We start from the raw sequence: 11,805 nt of genomic DNA, 5'->3' as shown, positions 1-11,805 counted from the left end.
TTTTAACAGTACATTCAGTGGCATTTAGTACCTTTACTATGCTGTGCATCAAATTTATCTAATTTCAGAACATTTTTATCCACTCCAAAGGAAACCTCATAGACTGAAAAGGAGTTACTCCACCTTCCCCACTCCCCTCAACCCTGTCAACCATTAATTATTTGTTACTCTTTATTTGCATATTTTGGGGGTGGGGTGCGTGGGAGCCACTTATATTTTTTAATGTAACATTTTTTGTGATTTATGTAGCTGTAAAAAATTTGTTTTTTAAAGTTTCAATTTATATGATAGTTTTTGGACATCACAGGAATAATCTGTTTGGAGTGATTACACAAGCCCTAAAAGATGAATTACTGACAGTTTGTCCCAAGTACTGCTCTAAAATATTCCAAGTGTTGATTCATTTACAACCATAGCATTTCATAGGTCTTAATTTGCCTTTAAGATTTTCCGCTTTAAAAATCCCTGTATATCATTAGAAACTATAATAATTCTGTCCGTTTTAACTATTTTTATCATCTTGGGTCCTAGAATCATGACCTGTTAGTTGAAAAGGAATCAGTAACCATCGGCTAACAATGATGCACTGCACTTTATTGCTCTACAATCTTAGCTTTGGCCTTCTGTTTTGTAGAATATTTATCTCATAGCAGGAGGGGCCATCACCGCCTCCAGGGAGGCGTCCCCACTCCAGGCCAGGGGATCCACCGTGGAAGCCAGGCGCCGGTTGGGTCTCGGGGGGCGGGAAGACGCTCTGCAGGGTGAACGCAGGTAGACGCGTGGGACCTGGGCGCCGAGGAGCCCGAGGGCCCGCGAGATCGCCTGCGGCCGCGTAGGGGCGGTGCTGCCGCAGGGGTGCTGCCGGGCTTTAGTCCCGCCCCCGCCGCTCAGCCCCGCCCTGGCCATTCAGTTCCGCCCCTCAGCCCCACTCTCAGCCCCGCCCCTGGCCATTCAGCCACGTCCCCCGGGCTCAGCCCTGCCCCTGGCCGTTCAGCCCCGCCCCCCGGCGTTCATCCCCGCTCCCGCTCAGCCCCGCCCCCTGAGCCCCCTCCAGCACGCGGCCCGGCGGCGGCGGCATCTCTCGCAGCTCGTGGTGTTCGGGATCCGGTCGCGGTGAGCTGGTGCTCGGGCCAGGCCGAGACGACGCGCGGGCCTCAAGGTGTGCGGTGAGGGGCGCGTCTGGCCCGCGGGCGGGCGGGCGGCGGGCGCAGGACCGGAACCCTCAGGGGGAGCGCGCGGCGCCCCCTCAGACGCCCGCCTGCTCCCGGTTCCGTGACCGGCGCGTGTGGGACCCAACCTGGCGGCGGCGGGGGGCGGGCTGCGGGGGCCCCGGAAGCGCGGAAAAGCGGCGAGCGGCTCTGCCAGTGCTGCGTTCCGGGAGCGCGGGCCCGCGCCGCCGCTAGGCTCCTGCTCGCTGGACGGTGGTGCGCGCGCCCCGCCGGGCCTCCCCTGTCTCTGCGGTTTGGGGCCGAGGTGTTGGGGGCTGCCTTCGCGGGGGGGGGGGGGGGGGGGGGGCGGGGGGCCCGCGGCCTGCTTCAATCTTTGGCATTTTCCAGACACGGATAACTTTCTGTGAAAGTTAATTTAATGAACTTACCTATTTGAGTTGCACAGCTATTTACGATGTACCGCCTTTTGTTATCCAAGCCCCAGTTGATAGGTATTGGTATTTTTTCTCCAGTTTTGGCTGCCATGAACTTGCTGTAGGATTCATTGTACAGCAGTTTGTCTTGGATCGATTTCTCAGAGTGGAACTAGCAACAATGATGTAAGTTTATATTTTTAAGAAACTGACAAAATGTTTGCCAAAGTGGCAGGACCATTTGGCATTCTCACCAGAAATGTATGAGGGTTCCAGGTTTTCCACATCTTCTTTAATAGTTGGTATTATCTTTTTTGATTTTAGCCATTTTAGTATGTCTATATGATAACTCAAAACAGATTTTAATTTGTATTTCCCTAGTGATGAAAAGAAGTGAATGTTTCTTCTTTGGTGAAAGTGTATTTATGTATTTTCCCATTTTGAGGTGCTGTTTGTCTTTTTTTTTAACAAATCAATTTTATCCATACATATCAACAAAGCATTCAATTCATCCAAAGTGCACAGTCACTGGTATTTGGCACCATCACATAGTTGTGTATTCATCACCTCAATCACTATTAGATCATTTTCATTATTTCCATAATAATAATGAAAAAACAAGAAAATTCATCACTTTTCCATCTTTGCTTCCCGTACTGTTCACAGCTTCCGTTTTTGGCTACTCTTGCATGAATCCTTTATTTTCCCCTCTATAAATTGACTTATCTTTACATTTTATATAAATGGAATCATATAGTATGTTATGCAATATATTTAGTTCATACTAATGCACTCTTACTGTATTTGTCCTTTTGTATCTGGCTTACTTCACTCAACATAATGTCCTCCAGGTTCATCCATGTTGTCAAATGTTTTACAACTTCATTTCTTCTTACAGCTGCATAATATTCCATCATGGGAATATACTATTGTTTATCCATTCCTTGTTGATGGACACCTGGGTTCTTTCCAGCTTTTGACAATTGCGACTAGCACTGCTATGAACATAGGTGTGCAGATGTCTATTTGTATCATTGCTTTCATTTCTGGGTGTAGACCCAATATTGGTATTGTTGGGTCACTGGCAAATCTATATTCAACTTCTTTAGGAACTGCCCAACAGTCCTCCACAGTGCATTCCCACTAATAGTGAATAAGTGTTCCTATCTCTCCACATCCTCCTCTCCAACATTTGTAGTTCTCTGACTTTTTAGTAGTGGCCATTCTGATAAGTCTAAAATGATATCTCTTAATTATGATTTGCATTTCCCTAGTCATTACTCATATTGAACATTTTTTCCTGTGTTTTCTTGTCATTTGTATCTCTTCTTCGGACAAATGTCTATTCATGTCTTTTGCCCATTTTTTAATTGAGTCATTTGTTTTTTTATTGTTGAGTTGTAACCGCTCTTTATATATCATGGATATTAAATCCTTATCAGATCTGTGATTTCCAATTATCTCCTTCCACTGAGGCAGCTACCTTTTCACCCTTTTGACAAAGTCCTGTGAAGCGCACAAGTGTTTAATTTTGAGGAGTTCCCATTTATCTTTTTTCTTTCATTTTGTGTGCTTTGAGTGTAAGATCCAAGAAACCACCATGTTTGACAAGGTCTTTATGATGTTACCCTATATTTTCTTCAAGTAGTTTTATGGTTTTTACCTTTATATTTAGGTCTCTGATCCATTTTAAGTTAATTCTTGTATAGAATGTGAGGTAGGGGTCCTGGTTCATTCTTTTGCTTATGGATATCTAGTTCTCCCAGCACCATTTATTGAAGAGACTTTTTTCCTGTTAACATGGACTTTGTTGGTGTGTCAAAAACTAATTGACCAAGGAGTTGAGGGTTTATTTCTAGACTCTAAATTCTATTCCACTGATAGATGAGTCTCTCTTTATGCCAGTACCATGTGGTTTTGACCACCATAGCTTTGTAATATGTTTCAAGCTCTGGCAGTGAAATTTCTCCCATGTTCCTATTCTTTTTTAGAATGTTTTTGCCTATTTGGGTGCACCTTCCCTTTCAAAGGAATTTGGTAATTGCCTTTTCTATTTCTGTAAAGTAGGCTGTCGGAATTTTGATTGGCATTACATTGAGTCTATAAATCAATTTAGGTTGGAGTGACCTCTTTATGGTATTTAGTCTTTCGGGACATGAGCACGGAATGTCATTCCATTTGTTTATGTCATTTTACATTTCTTTTACCACTGTTTTGTAGTTTTCCATGTATAGGTCCTGTACTTCTTTGGTTAAATTGATCCCTATGTATTTGAGTCTTTTTGTTGCTGTTGTAAATGGAATTTTCCCACTGATTTCTCCTCAGATTGTGCAGTACTAGTGTACAAAAACAGTGATTTCTGCATGTTGATCTTTTATTCTGCTGCTTTGCTGAGCTCACTTATTAGCTCAAGTAGCTTTGTTGTAGACATTTCAGAATGTTCTAAATATTGGATCACGTCATCTGCAAATAGTGTGAGTTTTACTTCCTCTTTTCCTATTTGGATGGCTTTAATTTTTTTTTTTCCTCCTCTAATTGCTCTAACTAGAACATCTAGTACAATGTTGGACAACAGTGGTGATAAGTGGGCATCCCTGTCTTGTTTCTGATCTTAGATGGAAAGCTTTGAACATTTTCCCACTGAGTATACTGTTGGCTATTAGTTTTTCATATACGCCTTTTATCATATTGTGGCATTTTCCTTCTACTCATCTTTTGAAGTGTTTTCTATCAAGAAAGAATGCTGGATTTTGTCAAATGCCTTTTCTTTGTCTATAGTGATGATCATGTGTTTTTTTCCCTTCAGTTTGTTAATGTGGTTAATTATGTTGATTGATTTTCTTATGTTTAGTTACCTTGCATACCAGGAATAAGTCTAACTTGGTCGTGATGTATGTAAGTCTTTGATAATGCTGCTGGGTTCAATTTGTCAATATTTTGTTGAGACTTTTTGCATCTCTCTGTTCATTAGAGAGATTGGTCTGTAATTTTCTTTCCTTATAGAGTCTTTATCTGGCTTTGGTATTAGGGTGATGTTGGCTTCATGAAAAGTATTGGGTAATTTTCCCTCCTCTTGATCATTTTGGAAGAGTTTAAACAGGATTGATGTTAATTCTTTTTGAGATGCTTGGTAGAATTCATCTCTGAAGTCATCTGGTCCTGAGCTTTACTTTGTTGGGAGATTTTTGATGATGGATTCAGTCTCTTTTAATGTGATTGGTTTGTTAAGTTCTTGTATTTCTTGTAGTGTCAGTGTAGGTTGTTTGGCAATTTCTAGGAATTTTCCCATTGTTGGGTTGTCTAGATTGTTGGCATACAGTTTCTCATAATATCCTCTTTTGTTTTTTAAAGATTTATTTTTTATTTATTTCTCTCCCCTTCCCCCCTGCCCCCCTCGCCAGTTGTCTACTATCTGTATCTGTTTGCCGTGTGTTCTTCTGTGTCTGCTTGTATTCTTGCCAGTGGCCCTGGGAATCTGTGTCTCTTTTTGTTGAGCCATCTTGCTGCATCAGATTTCCATGTATGCGGTTCCACTGCTGGGCGGGCTGCACTTTTATTTGCCCAGGACAGCTCCCCTTATGGGGTGCACTCCTTGCATGTGGGGCTCCCCTGCGTGTGGGTCACCCCTGTGTGGCATGGCACTCCTTGCGCACATCAGCAGTGCACATGGGCCAGCTCACCACATGGGTCAGGAGGCCTTGGGGATCGAACTGGAGTTCGAACCCTGGAACTCCCATGTGGTAGGTGAACGCTCTATCAGTTAAGCCAAATCTGCTTCCCCATAATATCCTCTTTCGAATCTTTTATTTCTGTGGGGTCAGTCATTACTTTCCTCCTTTTATTTCTGATTGTATGTATTTGCCCCTTTTTCTCCTTTGTTAATCTTGCTAGCAATTTGTCAATTTTATAGATCTTCTCAAAGACCTAGCTTTTGGTTTTGATATTCTCTATTTTGTTGTTGTTGTGGTTTCATTTATTTCTGCTCTTATCTTTATTGTTTTTTTCTTTCTGCTTGCTTTGAGGATTGGTTTAGTGTTTTTTTTTCCTTCTAATTTCTCTAGGGTTAGAGTTAAGTCTTTGAGTTTAGCACTTTCTTCTTTTTTAATATAGGCATAGGGCTATAAATTTCCCTATCAAGACTTGCTTTGCTGTAACCCATAAGTTTTGGTAATTTGTGTTCTTGTTTTCATTCATGCCAATACATTTACTTATTTCACTTGCTATTTCTTCTTTGACCCACTGATCATTTAGGAGTGTGTTCTTTAGATTCCACACAGTTGTGAAGTTACCTTTTTCCTGTGTATGTTGATTTCCATCATTTCTTTATGATCAAGAAGGTGCTTTTTATAATTTCAGTGTTTTCATATTTATTGAGACATGCATTGTGCCCTGCATGTGGTGTATCCTGGTGAAGAATCCATGGGCACGTGAGAAGAATGTATACCCTGCTACGTGTGGATGCAGCATTCTGTATGTCTGTTAGGTCTAACCTATTCTTTAAGTTCTCTGTTTCCTTGTTGATCTTCTGTTGAGTTGTTCTGTCTCATGATGTGAGTGGTATATTAGAGTCTCCAACTATTATTGTAGAGATGCCTGTTTCTCCCTTCATTTCTGCCATAGTTTGTCTTACATATTTTGGGACACTGTGGTTAGGTGCATAAATATATCTTCCTGGTGGGTCGTACTTTTTATTAATATATAATGGCCTTCTCTGTCTTCTAACTTTTTTTCACTTCAAGTCTGTTTTGTCCAATAGTAGTATAGTTATCGCTGCTCTTTTTTGGTTACTATTAGCATGGAGTATCTTTTTCCAACCTTTTACTTTGAGCCAGTTTGTATCACTGAGTCTAAAGTGGGTCTCTTGTATGCAGAATATGGATGGCTCATGTGTTTATTATCCATTCTGTCAAGCTGTATCTTTTGTTTGGTGCGTTTAATCTATTCACAATCAATGATATTACTGTAAATGCATTATATACTTCCAACATTTTATTCTTTGATTTTCATGTGTCATATCATATTTTGGTCTGTCTTTTTACTCTGGATTATCCTTTATGCTATTTTTTTAAAAATATTTATTTATTTATTTCTCTCCCCTTCTCCCCGCCCCCTCAGTTGTCTGTTCTCTGTGTCTATTTGCTGCATGTTCTTTGTCCGCTTCTGTTGTCGTCAGCGGCACGGGAATCTGTGTGTCTTTTTGTTGTGTCATCTTGTGTCAGCCCTCCATGTGGGTGGTACCATTCCTGGGCAGGCTGAACTTTCTTTCATGCTGGGCAGCTCTCCTTTCGGGGCGCACTCCTTGCGTGTGGGGCTCCCCTACATGGGGACACCCTTGCATGGCACGGCACTCCTTGTGTGCATCATTACTGCTCATGGGCCAGCTCCACATGGGTCAAGGAGGCCCAGGGTTTGAACCGTGGACCTCCCATGTGGTAGATGGATGCCCTAACTGCCGGGCCAAGACTGCTTCCCTTTTCTGCTATTCTTTTCTCTATATTGTCCTCCAGGTCTCTCTCTTCTGTCTTTTTCTTTCATACTCTCCTCTAAGCCTCTCTCTTCTGTCCTTTTCTTTCAGGCTCTAAGGTTTCCTTCTTATTTTCTGCAATTTGGATTCTTTTTTTACAAACTGTCTTAGTTTCTGTTTATTTGTGAATATTTTATACTCACCTTCATATTTTGAGGACAGTTTTGCTGAGTGCAGAATTCTTTGCTGGCAGTTTTTCTCTTTCAGTCTCTTAAATGCATCATACCACTGTCTTCTTGCCGCCATAGTTTCTGATGAGAAATTGACACTGTTACTGGGCATTCCTTGTATGTGATGGTTTGCTTCCCTTACTGCTCTCAGAACTTTATCTTTGATGTTTGACATTCTGAATAATATATGTTTTGTAGTACATCTATTCGGATTTATTCCTATTAGGATACGGTGGGCTTCTTGGACATGTAGGGTCATTTCTTTTGTGAGAGTTGGGAAATTTTTAGCTGTTCCCTTAAATACTCTTTATAACCCTTTTCCCTTCTCATCTCCTTCTGGAACTCCCCTGACATGCATGGTGTTGTGTTTTCTGTTGTCATTCATCTCCCTGAGCCTCTGCTCAACTTTTTTCCAATTTTTCTCCCTCTGTTCTTTTCTCTTCAATTTCAACTGTTCTGTCTTTGGTGTCATTTATTCTTTCTTCTATCCTTTCAAGTCTGCTTGAAATTGTTGTATACCTTTAATGTGTTTTTGTTTTCACCTATTGTGTCTTTCTTTCCCATGATCTCTGTTGCTTTTCTATTCCACATTTCAAATTCTCTTTGTGCTTGCTCAGTGTCTTCTTGATGTCATTCATCTCTTTAGCCATGTTGTCTTTCATCTCATGAATTTAATTTACGCATCTCGTTAATTAGTTCTCTCAAATCTTGCATCTCTTCTGGGACTTTGAGATATTCCTTTTCCTGGGCTATGTCTTCCATTTTCTTATTCTGGCTTGTAAATTTTTGGTGATTAGTATGTAGTTTACTCAGATGCTCAATTTCTTTGTCTTTTGTTTGGGATTTAGTGGCAAGAGGCTGTGTGTTATTGTTGCTCTTTAATTCTTGATTCAACCTGGATCATTAGGGTTGTCCCTGTTATTTGCTCAAAAGTGTGCTCTGCCCCCAGTAATGGGTTGCAGACCTACTTCCTAGGGGTGTGGGAGGAAAGCTATAAAGGTCAGAAAAAGACTCATTTATTTTTAATTTTCTCATATGTACTTCCTAGTTCTGCCAGCAGATGGCACTATTTGGCAGCCCTCTCAGTTCAATGCCTGTTTAGAGTGTTTTTGCTGTAACACAGCCTGGATCAATGTGAGTGGGTCCTGCCTGGAGGCTAAGAGCCTTGTAATTTGAACTTTCTTATAAAAAATTCTCTAGCCTTCTCTGGCAGCCCCCTCCTATTTCCTGGATAAGAAATAATTCCACTTCCTTCTGCATCCCCCACAGTCAGTCCCAGTTTATAGAGGAGATTGAGAGGGTCAGATTTCTTTACTCCCTTGTAGCCTCCCAAGGCAAACAATGGCAAGGGCTACCTGACCTGGAAGGCCCTTGGGACACAACAGACCAAATGTGTGGGTCCAAAGCTGAGTCAGCCTTAGATTGTGTCCCTCTCTCTCCTGTTTCCTGGGAAGGTGCATCCTCAACAATCAGTCCCACCTATAAGAGAGGGAGATTGAGAGTGTTAGATTTCTCCAGTCCTGCTTAGTGTCCCAAGGTAGACAACAGTGTGATCCCACTTAGCCCTGAAAGGCTGGTGGAACACAGCAGACCAGAATTGTGGGTGAGAAGCTGTCAGCCTTAGGCTGTCCCTCTCGCTCCCCTTTCTGGGGATGGCAGATCCCTGGATATGCCTTTGTAATCAGATAAGAGGCCTTTGTATCCTTTTTAAAATTATTTTTAAAAGATACTTAGATTACATAAAATGTTACATAAAAAAATAGGAGATTCTCATATGCCCCACAACTCCTACTGGTTCCCAACATTAACTTCTTTCATTAGTGTGCTACATCCATTACAACCGATGAACAGATTTTGGAGCATTGCAACTAAGCATGGTTTTTAGTTTACATTGTAGTTTATACTCTCTTGCCTCAATTCTCTAGGTTATGGCAGACTATATAAGGGCCTGTGTATTGGTCAGCCAAAGGGGTACTGATGCAAAATACCAGAGATTGGTTGGTTTTTTATAAAGGGTATTTGTTTGTGGTAGGAGCTTACAGATACTAGACCATAAAGCATAAGTTACTTCCCTCAACAACGTCTGTTTTCATGTCTTGGAGCAAGATGTCTGCTGATGTCTGCAAGGTTCAGGCTTCCTGGGTTTCCTCCCTTCCAGGATCTTGCTTCTCTGTGGGTTCAGAGTTATTTGCTTCCCAGGGCCCCAGCTTCAGCATCAAACTCCAACATCAAAGCTCCAACATTAAAAAACCTTCATTCTGCCCTTTGCCATGCCTTTTATCTGTGTGTCCCTGCCCACCAAAGGGTGGGGACTCAATGCCCTTCCGGCACAAGTGGTTAACATAATTACCTAATCAAGTAAATCTGTGAATTCAGTATAATCTAGTATGCCCAGAGGAAAAGATAAGTTTACAAATATAATGTAATATTTCTTTCTGGAATTCATCAGTAATATCAAACTCCTACTGATGTGGGCTATGGGTGGCAGGCTCTTTGTCTCTTCAGAGATAATCTAAACTATCTGTGACTTGTGGGTGTGGGATGATGAAAGGCTGCAGTCCTGCCCTTGGGGAGCAGGAAACAGTTTAACAATGCAAGGTCTATAAACTTTAAGTATTCAGGGGAAATGCAAACCAAATATGTTAAAGGCTTATCTAGAATGTCTGGAGTCCATGCTAAAAGCTTACCTAAGATGTGGAAGATATATATGCTAATTGAAGCCTATTGAGAACTGAAACAAAGTGACCATTTGGCCTTTCCTCGTGGTATAAAAGACATTTGAAAATCTTGTTCAGGGCTCGGGATTCAAACAGAAAGCTCCCGAGTCTGGCCGGCCATCAATAAACCATTTTTCCTTCTCAAAATCATTCCTGAGTCCTGGCCTCTCTATACTCAAATAATTGAACTTCTCTCAAATTCTACAACACTACAGCCTGCATCTGTCATTGCAGTGTCATTTAGGTCTATTCCAAGTCCTGAAAATGCCCCCAATATTATACGTCTTTTTCCCTCTCCCTGACTTCACCACTTCCAGTGGCCATTGTGTCCACATCGATGATAGCTTTTCCATTGATAGAACCACAGTAAGTCTATAGTAGAACACCAGTAAGTCCACATTGTCTGTATTTTATTCCCCAATCCTGAGCATTTTGGAATGGTGATGCCTACTCTTCCAGAGAGGGGACTTTGATCCTATTTGGCTGATAGATTGGACTTTCTTGCTTGTAGTTGTAGACTTTCTTAGTTCCTTGGTGTGGTGGTTGTCCATTCTGACTTCCTTGTTAGTTGTCCTGGGTGAGTTCAATGAACTGGAGAGTAGTTTTGCCTTTGATAACTGTATTGTCCTATATGTACAGTTGCATTTTCTTCCATTACTTCCCTAATATTTTACTTTTTCATTTTGTCTTCCAAGAAATTTTAGGTCACAGTAAAGTCACATAGAGAATAAAGGGGACTCCCATATACGCAACATCCTTCCCTTTCCCCCTTACCCTGTTAATCACCTTCTTCCGTATGGATGGTACAATTGTTAAAACTGATGTACAAATATTAAAACATCGGTGCAAATTATGGTCAGTGGTTTATATTATGGTTTACATTTTAGACCGTATACTTTCATAAATTTTTGATGAAATTTAACATGGCCTGTATCCATCATTGCAAGATCATGCAGAACACTTCCTTTGCCCCCTAAATATCCACTCTTGTGTTGATCCCATTCCTCCCTCTCCCTCTCCTCAGGACCCACTGTGACCACCAGGCTTCACTCCTTGAAGGACGAGATTAGTAAATACTTGGAACAATGCTGAAGGCTTGACACACTAGTCTGTCCTCCCCTGTTAGGAACCACCTATACTCTGGAGACACCCTCCTCTCTGTTTGAGAACATATCAGGCCTCCTTTCCACTCATTATGATCTAAGCCCCCTCTCATTCTGAAGCAGAGTGGATATCATCCCCAGTTCCTCAAGATTGAGGGATAAATAAACCTAAGTAAGGAGTGCAACCATGGACCACTGTAGATTTATTGCTATTGTAGTTATTATCATGTGGTAACTGAAGAACTTGTAAAATTGATATAAAATAGTGGTTACCAAAGGTCATGCGAGAAGGACTAGGAAAGAATAGATGGAACATGAAATTGCTTTAAAGCTGAAGCAGTTTTGTTAGTGTGACTGCAATGTCTCTAAAGGCCCTGGAGCTCCCAGACAGCCTTTTGACCTGTACCCTGTGGAACCCCTGCTGTGGCAGCCACCTGTTGCCATTTCCTTCCTGGTGTAAAAAGGCTTATTAGCCCTGGTAGGATGGCATGTGGGTTTGCCAGTCAGTCCCAGAATATGAGTGGGGCAGGTTTTGGAATAAGGGCTAGGAAGAGACCTGGGTTAAGCATGCCTTTCATTAACTACCTAGAAATAATGAAATTTACCAGGACCTTTTAACATGTTCAATATCCCTCTGCATATGATCTAGAACAGAGATGTATCATTATAATCATTAGGCATATAGGTACTGTACTTAATACTAATTAAT

At 41.6% G+C, this 11,805-nt stretch overlaps 1 long non-coding RNA gene across 2 annotated transcripts in view; it reads left to right on the top strand.

Moving 5' to 3' along the window:
- The first annotated feature begins 1,044 nt into the window (after nt 1–1,044).
- The window catches only part of LOC139439638 (uncharacterized), a 53,164-nt gene continuing 42,403 nt past the window's right edge, over nt 1,045–11,805 (top strand). For both annotated transcript variants that reach the window (XR_011649572.1, XR_011649573.1), the window contains exons 1-2: nt 1,045–1,159; nt 1,682–1,768. This is a non-coding gene — a long non-coding RNA (uncharacterized lncRNA). The remainder of the gene's footprint in view (nt 1,160–1,681; nt 1,769–11,805) is intronic.

Source organism: Dasypus novemcinctus, chromosome 9 (assembly GCF_030445035.2).
Source record: "Dasypus novemcinctus isolate mDasNov1 chromosome 9, mDasNov1.1.hap2, whole genome shotgun sequence".
Classification (NCBI taxonomy): domain Eukaryota; kingdom Metazoa; phylum Chordata; class Mammalia; order Cingulata; family Dasypodidae; genus Dasypus; species Dasypus novemcinctus.
The sequence above is the reverse complement of the archived record's forward strand: the minus strand, read 5'-3'. Positions and strand labels throughout refer to the sequence as shown.